Consider the following 19329-nt stretch of genomic DNA (forward strand, 5'->3'; position numbering starts at 1 on the left):
GAATCTGCCTCTTTGTCACGGTCAGACAGGGATTTACGGATCCGAACGACTCCCTGTCCTAATGTCACTTTTACTTTTTTTCCAAACGCCTTGAAATCTCTGACGATTTTTTTGGGAAATTGAAAGGATTCTCATTCCTGCACATGAGGCTGAATTGATTTGATTTCTAACGTAAAGGACTGCGGATGCTGAGAATCCGAGACAGAAAGAGGAACTGCTGGAGAAACTCAGCGGGTTTGGCAGTACCGGTGGGAGAAAACAGAGTTCTGCAATTTCTGTTTTTGTTTTTAACTGAAAGTTCATTTCATTTTTCGGGATGAAACACCCAGACTCTCCATGTGCAGATATTCAATCCTTTCGAAACCTGTGAAGTGATTGGATTCAAACAAACGCAGCAATAATTCACTCTTTCTCAGCTCCACAGGCAGAGAGACCTGGGAAATGAAGCTGTCAGTGTGGTTCTTTATTCGTGGGACGAGTGGTGAATGCGATGGACTTGAGATCTATTGCGGTTTCCCCACGCAGGTATGAACCTTGCCGACTCGAGTTGAGAAATGTCGTCAAAAACTCGAGTTGAGAAATGTCGTCATTTCCCGGTTTCTTCTTTAAGATTCTAATCAGTGGAGGGGGAAAGATATTTCACTCACATTGGGACTGGTAGGAATCTGCAACCCACTGCCTGTCAGGGTGGAACAAGCAGATACCCGCAGAGCTTCGTTTGAGGCAATGAGTCAAGTGTTTGGAAATGAGACTAGAACAGTGAGAGGCTTGAAATCGTGATCAAAATGAAGCAGGCACCTAAGAACAACGGTGTTTTATTTCCCAATGAAAGATACTGCTTCACAAAGTTGGGACGATGGAAGGAAGCAGTGATGGTGATTATCTTTGGCTGTTCACCTTGTGAATGTTCCCATTGCTGCGCATGTCCGTGTTAACGTCAGAACTCTGCAGCATGGGGGCGCAATGGATGACGCATCTGACTCCAGCTACCTGTTTGAAATGCAGCTCACACTTTCTTCACACACCCCAATTAATCTTTCTCATTGTCCTGAAGCCGCCCTACGGTTTCAATTCCTGATCTGCAGGAACGAGACTCTTTTCACTGTCTCTCGTTCGTAAATGTCCCTGAGAACATTATAAGACCATAAGACCATAAGACGTAGGAGTGGAAGTAAGGCCATTCGGCCCATCGAGTCCACTCCGCCATTCAATCATGGCTGATGCGCATTTCAGCTCCACTTACCAGCGTTCTCCCCGTAGCCCTAAATTCCTCTAGACAACAAGAATCTATCAATCTCGGCCTTGAAGACATTTAGCGTCCCGGCTTCCACTGCACTCCGTGGCAATGAATTCCACAGGCCCACCACTCTCTGGCTGAAGAAATGTCTCCGCATTTCTGTTCTGAAATGACCCCCTCTAATTCTAAGGCTGTGTCCACGGGTCCTAGTCTCCTCGTCTAACGGAAACAATTTCCTAGCATCCACCTTTTCCAAGCCATGTATTATTTTGTACGTCTCTATTAAGTCACCCCTTAATCTTCTAAACTCCAACGAATACAATCCCAGTATCCTCAGCCGTTCCTCATATGTTAGACCTGTCATTCCAGGGATCATCCGTGTGAATCTCCGCTGGACACATTCCAGTGCCAGTATGTCCTTCCTGAGGTGTGGGGACCAAAACTGGACACAGTACTCCAAATGGGGCCTAACCAGAGCTTTATAAAGTCTTAGTAGTACATCTCTGCTTTTATATTCCAACTCTCTTGAGATAAGAGACAACATTGCATTCGCTTTCTTAATCACGGACTCAACCTGCATGTTTACCTTGAGAGAATCCTCGACTAGCACTCCCAGATCCCTTTGTGCTTTGGCTTTATTAATTTTCTCACCATTTAGAAAGTAGTCTATGCTTTTATTCTTTTTGCCAAAGTGCAAGACCTCGCACTTGCTCACGTTAAATTCCATCAGCCATTTCCTGGACCACTCTCCCAACCTGTCTAGATCCTTCTGTAGCCTTTCGACTTCCTCAGTACTACCTGCCTGTCCACCTAACTTCGTATCATCGGCAAACTTCGCTAGAATGCCCTCGGTTCCCTCATCCAAATCATTAATATATAATGCGAACAGCTGTGGCCCCAGCACCGAACCCTGCGGGACACCGCTCGTCACCGGCTGCCATTCTGAAAAAGAACCTTTTATCGCAACTCTCTGCCTTCTGTTAGACAGCCAATCCTCAATCCATCCCAGCAGCTCACCTCGAACACCATGGGCCCTCACCTTGCTCAGCAGCCTCCCGTGTGGCACCTTATCAAAGGCCTTTTGAAAGTCTAGATAGACCACATCCACTGGGTTTCCCTGGTCTAACCTACTTGTTACCTCTTCAAAAAATTCCAACAGGTTTGTCAGGCATGACCTCCCTTTACTAAATCCATGTTGACTTGTTCTAATCAGACTCTGCTCTTCCAAGAATTTAGAAACCTCATCCTTAATGATGGATTCTAGAATTTTACCAACAACCGAGGTTAAACTGATTGGCCTATAATTTTCCATCTTTTGCCTTGATCCTTTCTTGAACAAGGGGGTTACAACAGCCATCTTCCAATCATCCGGGACCTTTCCTGACTCCAGTGACTCTTGAAAGATCTCAACCAATGCCTCTGCTATTTCCTCAGCCACTTCTCTCAGAACTCTAGGGTGTATCCCATCGGAGCCAGGTGATATATCAATTTTAAGACTTTTTAACTTTTCTAGCACTATCTCTTTCGTAATGGCAACCATACTCAACTCAGCCCCGTGACACCCTTTAATTTTTGGGGTATTACTCATGTCTTCCACTGTGAAAATTGACGTAAAGTACTTGTTAAGTTTTCCTGCTATTTCCTTATCTCCCATCACTAGGCTTTCTGCATCAGTTTGAAGTGGCCCAATGTCTACCTTTGCCTGTCATTTGTTTCTTATGTACTGAAAGAAACTTTTACTATTATTTTTAATATTACTGGCGATCCTACCTTCATATTTGATCCTCTCATTTCTTATTACACTCTTTGTTATACTCTGTTTGCTTTTGTATCCTTCCCAATCTTCTGATTTCCCACTGTTCTTAGCCACTTTATAGGATCTCTCTTTTTCTTTAATACATTTCCTGACTTCCTTTGTCAGCCAAGGTTGTCTAATCCCTCCCCGGATAATCTTTCTTTTCTTGGGAATGAACCTCTGTACAGTGTCCTCAATTATACCTACAAACTCCTGCCATTTTTGCTCTACTGTCTTCCCGGTTAGCCTCTGCTTCCAGTCTATTTTAGTCAGTTCCTCTCTCATGCCCTCATAATTACCTTTATTCAACTGTAACACCATTACATCAGATTTTGCCTTCTCCCTTTCAAACTCCAGACTGAACTCTACCATATTATGGTCGCTACTTCCTAAGGGTTCCCGTACTTTAAGATTTTTTAGAGAGTCTGGTTCATTGCAAAGCACTAGGTCCAGAATAGCCTGCTCTCTTGTGGGCTCCATGACAAGCTGTTCCAAAAAGCCATCCTGTAAGCATTCCATGAATTCCCTTTCTTTAGATCCACTAGCAACATTATTTACCCAGTCCACCGGCATATTGAAGTCTCCCATGATCACTGTGACCTTGTCTTTCTGACACGCCTTCTCTATTTCCCGGCACATGTTGCAACCCTGGTCCTGACCACTGTTAGGAGGTCTATACACAACTCCAATTATGTTTTTTTTGCCTTTGTGGTTCCTCAATTCCACACACACAGACTCCACATCATCCGACGCTATGTCATTCAATACCATAGATTTAATTTTGTTCACGTCACAGCGCTGTCAGAGGAGGGGAAGTTGAAATAGGCTGACAAGCCCAATACTCACCTTTCCTGTTGGAAACATTCCATGAGAAATATTAGTCCTCCACTTGTGGCCGAACATTTACGTTGCTGCCTTAGACACCCTTTGGGGTTCTCCCGCCCAGTGTGGTAACCTGCTGACTATGCTTTCTTCGCTGGCGATTTTAAATGACTTCCTATTGGTTGCATTATCGCTCAAACTTCACAAAACCCGTCTCAATAAAGCCACGTTTTCTCACGTCTGGGAATTTATTGCCATGCAGGAAACTCGTGTTCTGAACAAAAACCGTAGCACACTCAAAACGTCGGCTCTGTTTACCTTTCCACAGATGCTGCTCGACCCGTTGGCTTTCTGTAGTATTCCCTGTGTTTGTTCAACACAAATGCTGCTTTCCATTAAAGAACTTCAATCCCTTTCCTCTAGTAACTGACCCTCGTCAGTGGCAATAGGTTCTTCTGATCATTAACCTGCCCATTCCCACCACTTCTTCTCCCATCATTGCCAACAGCCCCTGGACATCTCCAGTTAACCTTCTTTGCTCCAAAGAGAACATTCCCAAAAGTGGAAATACCTCATGCCTGGACATGATGCAAGTGTTACAATCGGGAAGAGATTTTGGCAAAATATTGTCAGTTAGCAGGTGGAAAAATGTTCATGAAGTAAAACAGAGATCCCAGTCTCCAGCTTTGTGAATCTTTAGAAACTCTTTGGGAAATGGAATTAGAGGAGAATGAAGGAATGAACTGTCCGACTAAACAGAGACAGTCCAGACACCGTCCCCTCGTTTAAGAGGCCGGGAGATTGACTCTATTATTCTCGGGACATGAACTGAACTGAGACATTGAAAAAATTCTCGTTCCTGCACATCAGGAATTCAAACCCCTTCTCGGCTCCGGGTCACTGTGAAAAGTCGGGAACAGGCAAAACACTGAAAGGCTCAAAGGGCGATGGCCCCAGTATAGGAAAGCTAGTTTCTAGTGACATGGATGTGCCTGCAGATGGTGGGATCAGACTGTCCCCATGTCTTCACAATGAATGGCCCAGGCTTTAGTATATAAAAGTAAAACTGTAGAGGAAGTGTTCATGCTAGGCACGACAGACAGAATTATGCATTGACGAACCGCCTCCTCTAACAGATTGTGCAAGCTGTGCGTTTACGTATCTCTCTATCGCAATTGGCCAGCCTGTTCGGTTGTTAATCGGAAGGTTGGTGGTTGGAGACCACCCAGGCACGGAGTGTTTGTTGTTCTCGCTCCTACCGCTTTCTTGGCTGCGAAGATGAGCGTTTTTAATGGTGTCAGGAAAATGTTTCCCAAACGGAAATCTTCTCCACTGAGGAAGCACAAAGGGGTTTCTGAATTGATTTAATTTCGAACGTAAAGGACTACGAATGCTGAGAATCCGAAACAGAAAGAGAAACGGCTGGAGAAACTCAGCAGGTTTGGCTGTACCTGGATAAGGAAAAAATGATTTCTGAAATGTTGTCTCTGATTCTCTTTCCACAGATGCTGCCTGACCTGCTGAGTTGCTCCTGCAATTTCAGTTTTTGTTTTTAACTGAACGTCCATTTCATCTTTCGGGATGAAACACCCAGACTCGCCATTTGCAGATATTTAACACTTTCGAAACCTGTTAAGTGATTGGATTCAAACAAGTTCTGCAATGATTCACCCTTTCTCAGCTCCACAGACAGAGAGACCTGGGAAATGAAGCTGTCAGTGTGGTTCTGTATTCGTGGGCCGAGTGGTTAATGCGACAGACTTGAAATCCATTGCGGTTTCCCCACGCAGGTGTGAACCCTGCCGACTACAGTTGAGAACTGTCGTCAGAAAGAAAGGGAGATTGTTCCACGGTTTTTTTTAGACGCACATCAGTGGAGGGGTTGAAATATTTCAATCACGTTGAGACTGGTCGGGAATCTGCAACCCACTGCCTGTCAGGGTGGAACAAGCAGATACCCACAGAGCTGCTTTTGAGGCAATGAGTCAAGTGTTTGGAAATGAGACTAGAACAGTGAGGGGCATGAAGTCGTGATCGAAATGAAGCAGGTACCTAAGAACAAAGGTGTTTTATTTCCCAATGAAAGATACTGCTTTACAAAGTTGAGACAATGGAAGGGAATCAGTGACGTTGATTATCTTTGGCTGTTCACCTTGTGAATATTCCCATTGCTGCGCATGTCCGTGTTCACGTCAGAGCTCTGCAGCATGGTGGCGTTAGATACGCACAGTGCCAGGGGCGCAATGGATGACGCATCTGACTCCACCTACCTGTTTGAAATGCAGCTCACAGCTTCTTCACACACCCCAATTAATCTTTCTCATTGTCCTGAAGCCGGCATACGGTTTGAATTCCCGATCTGCGGGAACGAGAATCTTTTCACTGTCTCGCGTCAGTAAGTGTCCCTGAGAACATCAGAGTCAAGCCACAGCGCTGTCAGAGGAGGGGAAGCTGAAAGAGCCCCACACGCTGCTCACGGGCACATTTCAATTTCCCCAACTCACCGCCCCAACCACTGCGGCTCCTGGGAGTGGAGAGGGAACAAACACCAAAACCCAGTCTCAGTTTTGTAAATCTTCAGGAAATATGAAAGCTGTTCATCCCTTTGGATCTTCCATCCTGGCCTGACAGCGTTGATTTTAAATGACTGTCCAGTCAGTGCCGATTCTTTTTGGCTGAAAAAAATCTTCCTTATATCATCCCAGCATTTCTTGCTACAGAGAACTGTGCGGCAGAGTTCATGTATATATTTCTTTGTATGGTATTTTGTAAATAACATTCGTTTGCGGGTTGTTTGTATCGGCTATTCCAGGTTCATTAGCCGCTGTTTAAGTGTGTTGGTAGGTTTGTGGGCTACCATGATGCTGAGAGCGTTGAGTTGTCTGGACATCATTTCCCAGATGTCTTGAATGTAAAGTAATGTGGCTAGGGTTTCTGCACACGTTGCGTCTGCTTGTGTCAGTTTGTTCATGTGAAATCGGCACACTGGGTTCACTGGTTAGGCAAAAGTGAGGACTGCAGATGCTGGAAACCAGAGTTTAGATCAGAGTGGTTCTGGAAAAGCACAGCAGGTCAAACAGCTTCCGAGGAGCAGGAAAATCGACGTTTCAGGCAAAAGCCCTTCATTAGGAATAGAGGCAGGTCGCCTCCAGGGTGGAGAGATAAGTTGGGTGTGTGTGTGCTGGGCCGAAGGTAGCAAAGAGTACAATAGGTGAATGGGGTTGAGGATAGAGGTGACAGGTCAGAGAGGAGGGTGGAGCGGATAGGTGGTCAGGGAGATTGGCAGGTAGGACAGATCATGACGACAGCGCTGAGCTGTAAGGTTGCAACTGAGGTAAGGTGGGGGAGGGGAAATGAGGAAACTGGTGAAGTCCACATTGATGTCCTGGGGGTTGAATGTATCCCAGGCGGAAGATGAGGCGTTCTTCCTCCACGCATCGGGTGGGGATGGAGCGGCGATGTAGAAGGCCCAGGGCCTGCATGTCCTCGGCAGAGTGGGAGGGGGGTTTGAAATGTTGGGCCAAAGGGCGATGGGGTTGATTGGTGCGGGTGCCCTGGAGATGCTCCCTCAAGCACTGTGACTTGACTCTGCGAGCAGTCTTCAGTCTCCCCAAAGTAGAGGAGACCGCATCGGGAGCAATGTTCATAAGAAATGACATTGGTGGATGCACAGGTGAAAGCCTTCTGCCTTCCGCGGCCCGGGTTCGATTTCCGGGCAGGTAAGTCATTTTCAGTACATCTGATAACATGCATCGCTATCTCCCTGGTGGTCTAGTGGTTAGGATTCAGCGCTCTCACCGCCGCGGCCTGGGTTCGATTCCCGGTCAGGGAAGCATTTTTCTGGGGGTTTCTTGGCTACCCGTTTTTCTGAAATGCGCTGTACAGTTATTGATTCGTCTTCGTAGTTCCTGGGTGCTCCAGTGTGTAGTGGCTCGTTGAAATAGTGTCCTGATACAGATTTGTTTGTATGTGTAGGGATGATTGCTTCTGTAGCTAAGCTCTTGGTTCGCGTGCGTTGTTTTCCTTTAGAGGCTGTTTTAAATTTACCATTGACTGTTCGCTCTACTGTGGCATCTAGAATTGCCACTTTGTTGTTGTTCTCCTCTTTTGTGAATTTTATGCCGGTGAGGAGATTGTTGGTGGTGTTGTAGGTTTCCTCTATTTTGTTTCATTTTTGGATGACAGAAGTGTCATCACTGTAGCGGACCCAAAGTTTGGGTTGGATCATTGAAAGGGCTGTTTGTTCGAGTCTCTGCATTATTGCTTCTGCTCGGAATCCTGATACTGGTGGCTTCATGGGTGTTTCGTTGATTTGTTTGTCGGGCTTGTTACTGAATATGAAGTGGGTGGTAAGGCACAGCTCCACGAGCTTGACAGTGTTATCTTTGCTGATGAAGTTGGTGCTGTGTTTGTGACTTTGGTTCTTCGAGTAGTGATTACAGTTTTCTTTGGCCACGTTGATGTTAATGGATGTGAGCAGAGTTGTTATGTCAAAGGGCATCATTATTCCATCATCTTCTATCTTGGTGTCTTTGGTGTTCAGGGATTCTTGGATGGAGTAAATGGAGTGGCGTGAATCTGCGACTTAGTGTTTTAGTCTTCACTGGAGGCCTTTCACTTGTCTGTATATTGGTGTTCCAAGTGGTGAGACTATGGGCCTGAGGGGGGCTCCTGGTTTGAAGAGAAGGAGAACAACAACTAAGTGCCATTCCTAGACGTCACAGTAGAGCGAACAATCAATGGGGAACTTCAAACTAGCGTCTACAGAAAAACAACACACACAAACCAAATACTTAAACTCAGAAGCAATCATCCCAACACCCACAATCGAAGCTGCATCAGGACATTATTTCAACGAGCCACTACACACTGCAGCACAGAGAAACTACGAAGAGCACAAGAGAAATACGTATATAGTGTATTTAAGGAGAACGGGTCCCCAATAAACCCAGTCCGCCGATTTCTCATTGATGCTTCCAAGCTGACTCTCAAAAATTCGGTTTGTTCCTCCATTCTTTCCTGTTTGTTTTTTGTGGGTTTTGAAAACTTTCGCAATCCTCTGACTGAGTATTGGAGTTGGGAAGTAATGTTGTGGCTGTACAGGACATTGGTTAGACCACTTTTGGAATATTGTGTGCAATTCTGGTCCCCCTTCTATCAGAAGGATATTGTGAAATTTGAAAGGGTTCTGAAGCACCAATGGGCCCACAGAGGAGAAGATACCCTTCTACTGCCCTGAGTTTGGGAAGGCCTTCAGTGATTCCTCTGCCCTGCTGACGCACCAGTTGGTCCACACCGTGGAAGGCTGTTTTCCGGCCCCAAGTGCAAGATGGGCTTCAGCAGTTCTTCCCACCTGCTGAGACACCAGTGGGTCCACACAGAGGAGAGGCCGTTCTTCTGCCCGAGTGCAGGAAGGGCTTTGCTCTTTCCTCCGACCTGCTAGCCCATTGGTGGTCCACATGGGGGAGAGCCTCATGGCACCAGGAACCCAGGAATAATTCCACCTTTGGGGGTCTGTGTGCAATTTATGGAGGGTAGGAAAATGGATCTGAGTGGGTTAGTCTTCTGAAGATCATTGCAGATGTGTTGGGCTGAAGGACCTGTTTCCATATTGTAGGAGTTCTACGATCCTATGAGCTTTGCTGTCAGTGGACACTGCTGCTCATTGACTGCACATTGCCAATGAAATGATCCAGAGAAACCTAAAACCACAAGACCATCGGAGCAGAAGTTAGGCCATTCGGCCCGTCGACTCTACTCTGCCATTCGTAAGAGACAAAAGTAGTGCAGAAGAGATTAGCTACAGTGTGGAAACAGGCCATTTGTCCCAACAAGTCCATACCGACCCTCCGAAGAATAACCCATCCAGACCCATTTCCCTCTGACTAATGGACCTAACTCTATGGGCAATTAAGCATGGCCCATCCACATGACCTGCACATCTTTGATTTATGGAAGAAAACAGTATCACCCAGAGAAAACCCACGCAGACACTGGGAGAAAGTATAAACTCCTCACAGACAGCCACCCAAGGCTGGAGTCAAACCTGGGTCCCCGGCGCTGTGAGGCTGCAGTGGTAACCACTGAGCCACGACATGTTGCAACCCGAAGTAGACAAGCAGGAGGTTGGGAGAATACAGCAAGCCAGGCAGCATTAGGATGTGAAGTAGTCAGCGTTTTGGGTATTAACCCTTATTCAGGACTGAAACGTTGACTTCTCTATGAGAAACGATTAACGGGAATGTTGCTGGGGGATGGAGGGTTTGAGCTACAGGGAGAGGCTGAATAGGCTGGGGCTGTTTTCACTGGAGCATCGGAGGCAGAAGAGTGACCTAATGGAGGTTACAAATTCATGAGGGCCATGGACAGGGTAACAGACAAGGTCTTTTCCCTGGCGTGGGGGAGTCCAGAACTAGAGGGCATAGGTTTAGGGTAAAAAGCGAAATAAATTAAAGGGACAACTTCTTCATGCAGAGGGTGGTACATATATGAAATGAGCTGACACAGGATCAGGTGCTGTCAAATGGGACGAGATTAATTTGGGATTTCAGGTCATCAGGGACAAGTTGGACCAAAGGGTCTGTTTCCATGCTGTACGTGTCTCTGACTACTGGTCCTGATGTAAGTTTAAGATAGACTCCAAGTAACTTTGAATAGTTCAATCTTGTTGAGCTCACCTCCTGAAAAGTTTCAAATGAATCCCTCCGAGCGATACTGTTTAAACATGCTGAGTTGCACAAAGTATCCCATCAAGTTCAACACAAACCCAGAGTTGAAGAAGTCAGAAGTCACACGATTTCCTCATTCCTGAAGAAGGGCTTATGCCCGAAACGTCGATTCTCCTGTTCCCTGGATGCTGCCTGACATGCTGCGCTTTTCCAGCAACACATTTTCAGCTCTGATCTCCAGCATCTGCTGACCTCACTTACTCCTCAAAGAAGTCACACGATACCAAGGGGACCAAAATTGATCACAATATTCCAGGTTCAGCCTCATCAACGTCCTGCATATCTACAACATATCTTGCCAACATCTATACTCAATTCCCTAATTGATGAAGGCCAGTGTGCCTAAACCTTTCTTCACTGCCTTGTGTAGCGATGTTCTCAGAGATATAGGATCTACTTTAAACTGATCCACAATCCAGCTGCAGGGAGCACCGAAGCAGAGTAGTGCAGCATAAGTGTGCTGGGCACATAACCCAGAGGTCGATGAGTCAAAACCATGTGATGCTATTGCTCAATGTCTCCGTAAGCTGCTTTCCTTTGCAAAGGTGCTCTGTTCTGTATCTTGCCGTTGCATCTGCTTCCCAAAGCTTCTTCAGTGGAGGAATGGCAGTGGCAGCTGGAGCCCAGGAGCTCAATACCCCTTGGAGCTGGAGGAAGGTCCAAGCTCCAAGAAGCGGTGAGCCCAGCTGGAGGCTGGATTTGCTCAAGGCTTGTATCTATTAACTTGTTTGAATGTTACCTACTGTGTGGGGCTATGGTTTACATTAAAACCGGAGGATGTCAGAGTGATTGTTTATATTGAGCAGTTGTCGTTGGTAAAATACACTACCTGGAGGAGCACCTTCTGTGTTGCTGCATTTCTTGCCTTATGCCCTTCCCCCATTTTTTATCTCCCATCTTGATTTTATATATTTTTGTTCAAGTTTGATTTCATATTAATCAGACTTGGTATTCACTGTGTGCTAGTAATTTGTTTGTTTGAATATTGTAAGACAATATTAATGGTGTAATTTCATTTCTGAGGTTAGAATTTGACATTGAATGTGCAGGTGTGAATACCAGTAAGTTGTGAAAACACATGAAGAACTTGTGGTTTTATAGCAAAAAGAGCAGTTCACTGCAATCAATGGCATTGTCTCATTTGAAGGTGATGAGTTGAGCCTGACCAACAAAACTTTTCATGCAGTCACCCAATTTAATTAAAATTTTCTTTAATTTAATTGAAGATAATAACTCTGGAATGCTAAAATTTATACAACTTGTTTATAAAATTTACTTATATGTCCATTGCTCTGCCACATTGGGAAGACTGGATGCCAACTTGCAGAACATTTCAGGGAACAGCTCTAGGACTCCAAAACTAAACGACCCCACCGCCCTGTGGCTGAATACTTTAACTCCCCCTCCCAATCAGTCAAGGGCATGCAAGTCCTGGGCCGCATCCCCCTCCAAGCTACAACTACCTGACGTTTGTAGGAAGAACACTTCGTCTTCCGACTTGGGACCCACCAACTACATGGGATCAATGTCGATTTCACCAGCTTCCATATTTCCCCTCACCCTCACTCCCACACCACGCGCCTTGTCCCATATCCAACCTTCCAACTCGGCATGGGCCTCTTGAGCTGTCCTACCTTTTCATCTTGCTTCCCACCTATTCGCTCCACCCTCCTGTCTTACCTCTCCTGATCTCTCCCCACCTCCATCGACCTATTTCATTCACAGCTACCTCCCCTCCATCCCCATCCCCTTCCCAATTATCTCTCAGCCCCCTTGGACCAACTTCATTCCTGATGAAGAACCTATGCTCTAAACCAAGACTGTGGTTAAGGAACGTCCTTAATAAGAAAGAGCTCCCAATTCAGGTTTATTCCCCGTTTGTTTCCCCGTTCTTCTAGAAATAAGAAATGTATTTTTCTTCCAATGGAAAGTGGTCTTACACTTAGCGGTGTCTGAAGAGTTATACCACTCCACTTCTTTGCCCAACTTTTAAGAATCCTTTCAAAATGTTTTTCGGACAATGGTGGCGGTGACCAAAAGCAATCATTTCACTCCTCTTCAATGCCCCATTTCTCCTCCTAAGCACCACTTTGACATGTTGTCTGAATGTACTTGGTTTTCAAAATGTAATTTAGCCATTGAAGTGAACAGGGTTAATCTTTATCGATCGCGAGCTTTGTTTGCACTAACTGTAATTATCCACCAATTTGCTGTTTTTTGTTCCACCAAAACTGGAAACAATGATCTGTATTTATGTTGCACTCAGTTGTGAAAAATCAACCCAAGAATCGTCATATTATTATAGTTGACTGAAGCTATAACAGGAGGCATTCTGTGGCAGTTTGAGGCTAAAAACTTGGCTGGAAAGAATGTAGATTGATGAGGAAAGTCAAAAAGCAGAATCTCTGGCCACAATCTATCAGTCTGGCTTGATTAAGTGGTGGCTCTTCAAAAGCACCTTCCAACCACCACCTCAACCACCAAGAGCAGGTAAGTGTGAACACAGCATTCCAACTGTGAAATATATCGCATTGCTTCTTTGTTATTGATCAAAATCCTGGAATTCGCTGCTGAACATTATTGCAGACCAAATCATAATTGTGAAGCAATTTAAGAGGCAGCTCAGCACCACTTTTTCAAGGACAGTTTGGGAAGGATTGTTGGCAGAGCCAATGATATTCACATCTCATGAAATAATAAGCAGAGAGGCATGGATAGAGGATTGGCTAACCAATGATACAATTAGGATAAGGGGAATGTTCAGGATAGCAAATGGTAACTAGTAGTGTGCCACAGGGATCAGTGCTGGGGCCAAAATTATTTACAAAATGTATATGAATTCCTTGGATAAGTAAAATGAATGCACTATTGCCAAGATTGCAGAAAAGATGGTTGATGGGAAGGCAGGTGGTGAGAATGACATGAAATATCTGCAGAGGGTTATAGACAGATTAAGCAAATGAGCAAACCCTTGGCAGATGGAATAGAATGTGGGGAAATGAGGTTGTGCACTTTGGCAGGAGGAAAAGTGTTGAATGTTAAATGGAGAAAGCTGTTGAATAGAGGGATTTGGAAGCCCATATCCATGCATCTCTTCAGACAAGTTCAGTGAATAATAGGGAAGGGAAATGGGAGGTTGCCCTTTAAATAGAGTAGTAACGTAGGGAGGTTATAGTGAACCTATGTCAGGCACCAGTCAAGCCACAACTGAGCACTGGGAGGGTCCTTTACCTCAGGAAAGATATACTGGCTTTGGATGCTGTCCAGAGAAGGTTGACCAGGATGAGACCAGGGATGGAAAGAATCTCATATGAAGAGAAGTGAATAGGTTGGGCCTGTACTTATTCAAATTTAGAAGATTTCGAGGTAACCTTATTTTCACATAAAAGATTCTGAGGAGACTTGACAGGGTTGATGTGGAAAAGTTTACCTTTGTGAGTGAGTCTAGCACCAGAGGGAATAACCTGCAAATGAGGGATTGCATGTTGAAGACAGATAGGAATTGTTACTGAGGGCAGTAAATCTGTGGAACATGTTACTACAGAGTGTTGTTGAGCTTGGGTCATTAAGTACATTCAAGGCTGTCAGATTTTTTTTAATCAGTGAGGGAATTGAGGATTATGGGGAAATGGCAGGGAAGTCGAGATGATGTTTACCAGAGCAAACGTGATCTGAATAAATGGCAGAATTGATTCAATGGGCTGAATTGAATAGTTAATAATAAAGGGGAAAAGGATACAACTGGCAACTACAGGCCAATCAGTGTTGGAAAATTAGAGATTGTACGGAGTTGGTGGCATTTTGGCATTGTTACTGGATTTAACATCTCGTGTTTCAAATTCATGCTGCTATGTCCCCGATGCACTTTGAAATCAATTAATATATCTGGAATATAAAGCTTGTCGCTGCTTTGGTGATCTTAGCAATTGATATAACGACCTATCTTGTGAAGGAAGGAAATCTTTAGTCCTTACCCAGTTAGGCGATTGTGTCACTCTTGATCCGCGGTAATGTGATTAACTCGTAACTGCCCTCTGAAATGGTACTTGGCTTTTCTGGGAGATAAAGTGCCACATCCCATGAATGAATAAAGGAAAATATTCAGGAGAAAATTGTGACTGAAGTGAAGATTGTGATCTAGTGATAATGGTTGAGTAACCCAGAGATCTAGGTCTCCTGAGAACAAAAATTCAAATCCCATCATGGCAGCTAGTGGAATTTATGTTCAACTAATAAAAAGATCTGGAAGTGAGAGTTTATCTCAGTACTGGCCGCCAGGAAACCATTATTGATGAAAACAATGAACTGCTGATGTTGGAGATCGGAAACAAAAGGCACAATTACTGGGGCATCGCAGCAGGTCTGGCAGCATCTGTGGAGAGAAAACAGTTAATGTTTTGAATCCAGTCACTTTTGAAGGACCACTGGACACAAAACATTAACACTAATCTCTTTATAGACGCTGCCAGAACTGTTCTGTGTCTCCAACCATTATTGAATGATTGTTGCGAAATTATTCCTTTATGGAGGAAAATCTACCATTCATCAACCCTGTGCGTGCACAGGGACCATGTGATTCCAGACCTATTACATTGTGGGGTTGACCCTCAGCTGCCTTCTTGCATGTAGTCAATTACTCGGTCCAAGGGACATGAGGGACGGTGAGAAAATGTTGCACACGCTTACAACAATCACATGCCACAAATTGTTTTACAAGAAAAGCATCGATTAATGAAGGACAGCCAAGACAAATTGCTGTGGGAATGTCATGCCCAACTGATTTGATTTCCTTGTAGTAATACCATAATTGTAAGTATTTTTAAAAATCGTCTTCAGAGGTTACACCACTGTAGGAATACTGCATGCAATTCTGACTGTCTGCTAAGCGAAGGATGTTGTGAAATTTGAAAGGGTTCAGAAAAGATTTACAAGGACGCTGCCAGGGTTGGAGAGTTTGAGCGCGAGGAAAAGGCTGAACAGACTGGGGCTATTTTCCCTGGAGCTTTGGAGGCTGAGGGGTGGCTTTATAGAAGTTCATAAAATTATGAGGGGCATGGATAGGGTAAATAGGAAAGGTCTTTTTCCCGGGGTGGGAAGGAGTCAAAAACTAAATTGCACAGATTTAAAGTTAATAGCAAATGGAGTTTAATATAGATAACCGTGAGGTCTCACAGTTTGGATAGTCAAATCAAGGTAGGAGTTTCATGGTGAATGGTTGGACCTGTAGTGGAACAGAGGGATCTCGGAGTAGGTTCACAGTTCACTGAAAGTGGAATCATAGGTAAAAGTATTTCGGCACACTGGTATTCATCAGTTAGAGCGTTGAGTATAGAAGTTGGGAATTTATGTTACAGTTATACAGAATGTTGGTGAGGCTGCACTTGGAGTATGGAATAGATTCCGTGCTATATTGAAGGCAGGAAAGAATAACAAACCTATACTGATTAGAGAGCCATAAAACATGCATCTAAATAAGATAGTGAATTAGAGTAGAGATAAGTACCAAATAATAATGTTCTTCCGACAAGCATTTGTTTCATTTATAGTATTTCGAACCAAGAGATCTAGGGCTGCACGTTCATAGTTCCAAGAAAGTCGAGTTACAGGTTGACAGGGTGGTGAAGAAGCCTTTCAGCCTGCTTCTATTCATCAGTCAAAGTATTGAGCATAGGAGTTTGGACATCTTGTTGCAGCTGTCACACATGCCACACAACACAAGATGTGACCCTGCCCTTCTCTGACTGACCATCCCTTTGAATATCAGGGGGAAGACACCCCTTTAATTGTGATGGTCAGGAAAGATGCCTTACTTCAACAAGAATGTGGTGTACTCACAGATGTTTGGACAGAGAAAAGAAGTTGCAGTCTGGGGTGAAGCTCAATCTTCATTCAGAAAGAGAGGAACAGCAGTAGCTTCAGAAGCTCATGGTCCAACTTGCACATTCAGAAAGTAGAGGGGCTCTAATTGGCAAGAGGACCCGGCAAATTCTGGTCCTTCAGGGCTCCCCATTGGTCAATCCCCTGTCACGGCACTGCCTGGACTGGGTGACGCGAGCAATGAGAGACAGTCAGCCTGGAAATGCAGGAATGTCACTGCCAACCACCGCGAATCCAATTGGCTACCTTAGGTGTGGTGTGCACACGCGCGTGCGCGCGCGCACACACACACACACACACACACACACAGACCATCGTGGGCATCACAATGTAAACGTTATCCAATGAGCTTCAGAGGGAAACTGTCTGTTCTGGGCAAAGTCTGGGAGCAAAGCAATGTTTCACCCTTTCCATTCCTCATCCTGGGAGGGCGAGAGAAGGGGGTAAGCACTGTTCACTTGCAGCAACTGGAGGCAGAGAGTATGAATCCAAACAGGGAGCAGACTCTGCAAAGATCGGTTTCAGTTGGCTTCTTCTGGAATATTGTGTGCAATTCTGGACTCCCTCCAATAGGAAGACTGTTGTGAAACTTGAAAGGATTCAGAAAAGATTCAAAGGATGTTGCCAGTGTAAGAGGGTTTGAACCACAGGGAGAGGCTTAATAGGATGTGGCTGTTTTCCCTGGAGCGTCGCAGGCTGAGTGATGTTTTTTAAAAAGAGGTTTATAAAACCTTGAGGGGCGTGGATGGTGTGAATAGACAAGGTCTTTTCCCTGGGATGGGGGGAGTGCACAACTAGAGGGCATAGGTTGAGGGCAAGAGGGGAAAAATTTAAAAGGGACCTTGCAGTCAACTTTTTCATGCAGAGGGTTGTGCATGCATGGAATGAGCTGCCAGAGGAAGTGGTGGAGGCTAGTGGAGGCATCTGGATGGGTATATGAATAAAAAGGATTTAGAGGGATATGGGCCAAGTGTTGGCAAATGGGACAAGATTAACTTTGGATATCCGGTCGGCTTGGACAATTTAGAATGAAGGGTGTTTTTCTGTGCTTTACGTCTCTGACTCTATGAATGGTGAAAAGTATTGGCATTCGTCGAAATATTTATGCAACAGACAATTATAAGAGGGTAAAGATAAGCCTCATGTCATTGATCCATGAATCCTGGTGTAGTATGGATGTATTTCCAGTAATAGAGTCAGTATGGCATGGAAGGAGTCCAAAACGACGGCTTCTTTTACAAAAATTCAGACATAAATCCGACTCTTCTGGGAATCTAAGACAACCGTGTGTTAATATAAGATAGATAAGTCTGGGGTATATGCTACATTTTCGATGGAATGTTTGTGGCTCTAAAAGCCTGGTTTGCAGTTGTTTTTGGTCTCGTAATATTGTACTGCAGCATATTGTATATCATCAATAAGAACGTCAATACCGCATGATAGATGTCCATTCAGCAACTTGAGTCCATGTGAACTCTTCATGGAGCATGCAATCCACCACATTACCCTGCTGGTATACTTTTACATATAGAACAGCACAAAGATCTTGGGTATTAAGAGACGAAAGAATGTTTAGGGTGTAGGTTTGCTCGCTGAGCTGTAGGTTTGATATCCAGGAAAGAATGTTCCACAGAAACTAGGATTGTGTGTTCTGATTATCTATTGTGGACTGACAGCGATGACCTTTGCAATCTCTTTTCACAGGAATATTATAAGAGAAGAATTTGAAGGTAGAAATCTCAGACCAAACATCACATCAAAGTCTGTCAGTCACTTGACTCACCAGGACGTGGATATTGATGGCCTTGACAACAAGGATGAGGCGGTCTGTCTGCTTAGTAAGATTGTAAACGTCAGTGTGACTGGAAACTCAGAGTCGCACATACCCACACGCCAGAGTAGTGACTGGAACATGCTTTACAGACTGAATGAGAGTGTTCCAATTATCAGAGGGTCCACCAGTAACATCATACACATGCTGTAAGTGTGAGTGAGTTTTCAACTGATCGTTGAACCTGGAGAAAGACGAGGACATCTGCACCATGGAGAAACCGCGGAAAGGCAGGGAGTGTAAGTACGGTTTCCCTTCCCCGCCTGCACTGGACATTAATCAGCATTTACACACTGGGCAGCGGCCGTTCACCTGCACTCAGCGTGGAAAAGGCTTCACTCAGTCGCATCATCTCCTGGTCCACACCGGGGGGAAACCGTTCATCTGCCCCAAAAACTGAAGCAGATGAAGGACATTTAAAAAAGAAAATCCTGGATGGAGCATACTGCAGGTATACCTGAAATAGATACATTTGTCTCTGTCCCATTGAGTCTCCAGCACAGGGCCAGGACGGGCTGCTTAGTTGGACTCTGTCAGTGTTTATTCTCCACCTGAGCCTCCACCCATCCCTCTTCATTGCCTCCCATCTCCCCTCCATCAGCATTAAGGTATCCCCCACTTTTCAAAAATTACCTTTACACTACTTGACTTTTACGAAAGACCTACATTAATAACTGTTTTCACAAACCAAAAGAAATCCGAAGACGATTTTCGCTTTTGCAAAGAAAGGCATAATCTAAATTAATTCATGGTAATTGCTTCTTCGCTGTATCCATGTCAGCTTACGAAAGATTTCGTACGAATGCTCTACTTTCAGATAGTGGGGGAAACCTGCAATGGGGCTGCACAGTGGCTCAGTGGTTAGCACTGCTGCCTCACAGCACCAGGGACCCAGGTTCGATTTCTGTGGAGTTTGCACATTCTCCCCGTGTTTGCGTGGGTTTCCTCCCACAATCCAAAGATGTGCAGGTCAGGTGAATTGGTCATGCTAAATTGCCCATAATATTAGGTGCATTAGTTAGGGGTAAATATAGAATAG

General features: G+C 44.8%; 1 protein-coding gene and 1 non-coding gene across 3 annotated transcripts in view; both read left to right on the forward strand.

Moving 5' to 3' along the window:
- Window positions 1–19329, forward strand: part of LOC148143696 (sulfhydryl oxidase 2-like) — a 565239-nt gene that overhangs the window by 396152 nt on the left and 149758 nt on the right. The window lies entirely within an intron of this gene.
- Window positions 7615–7686, forward strand: trnae-cuc (transfer RNA glutamic acid (anticodon CUC)). The gene has a single exon. It is a non-coding gene; the product is annotated as a tRNA-Glu (tRNA).

Source organism: Chiloscyllium plagiosum, unplaced genomic scaffold (assembly GCF_037043375.1).
Source record: "Chiloscyllium plagiosum isolate Xiang-an unplaced genomic scaffold, Cpla_swu_hap1 HiC_scaffold_27, whole genome shotgun sequence".
Taxonomy (NCBI): Eukaryota; Metazoa; Chordata; class Chondrichthyes; order Orectolobiformes; family Hemiscylliidae; genus Chiloscyllium; species Chiloscyllium plagiosum.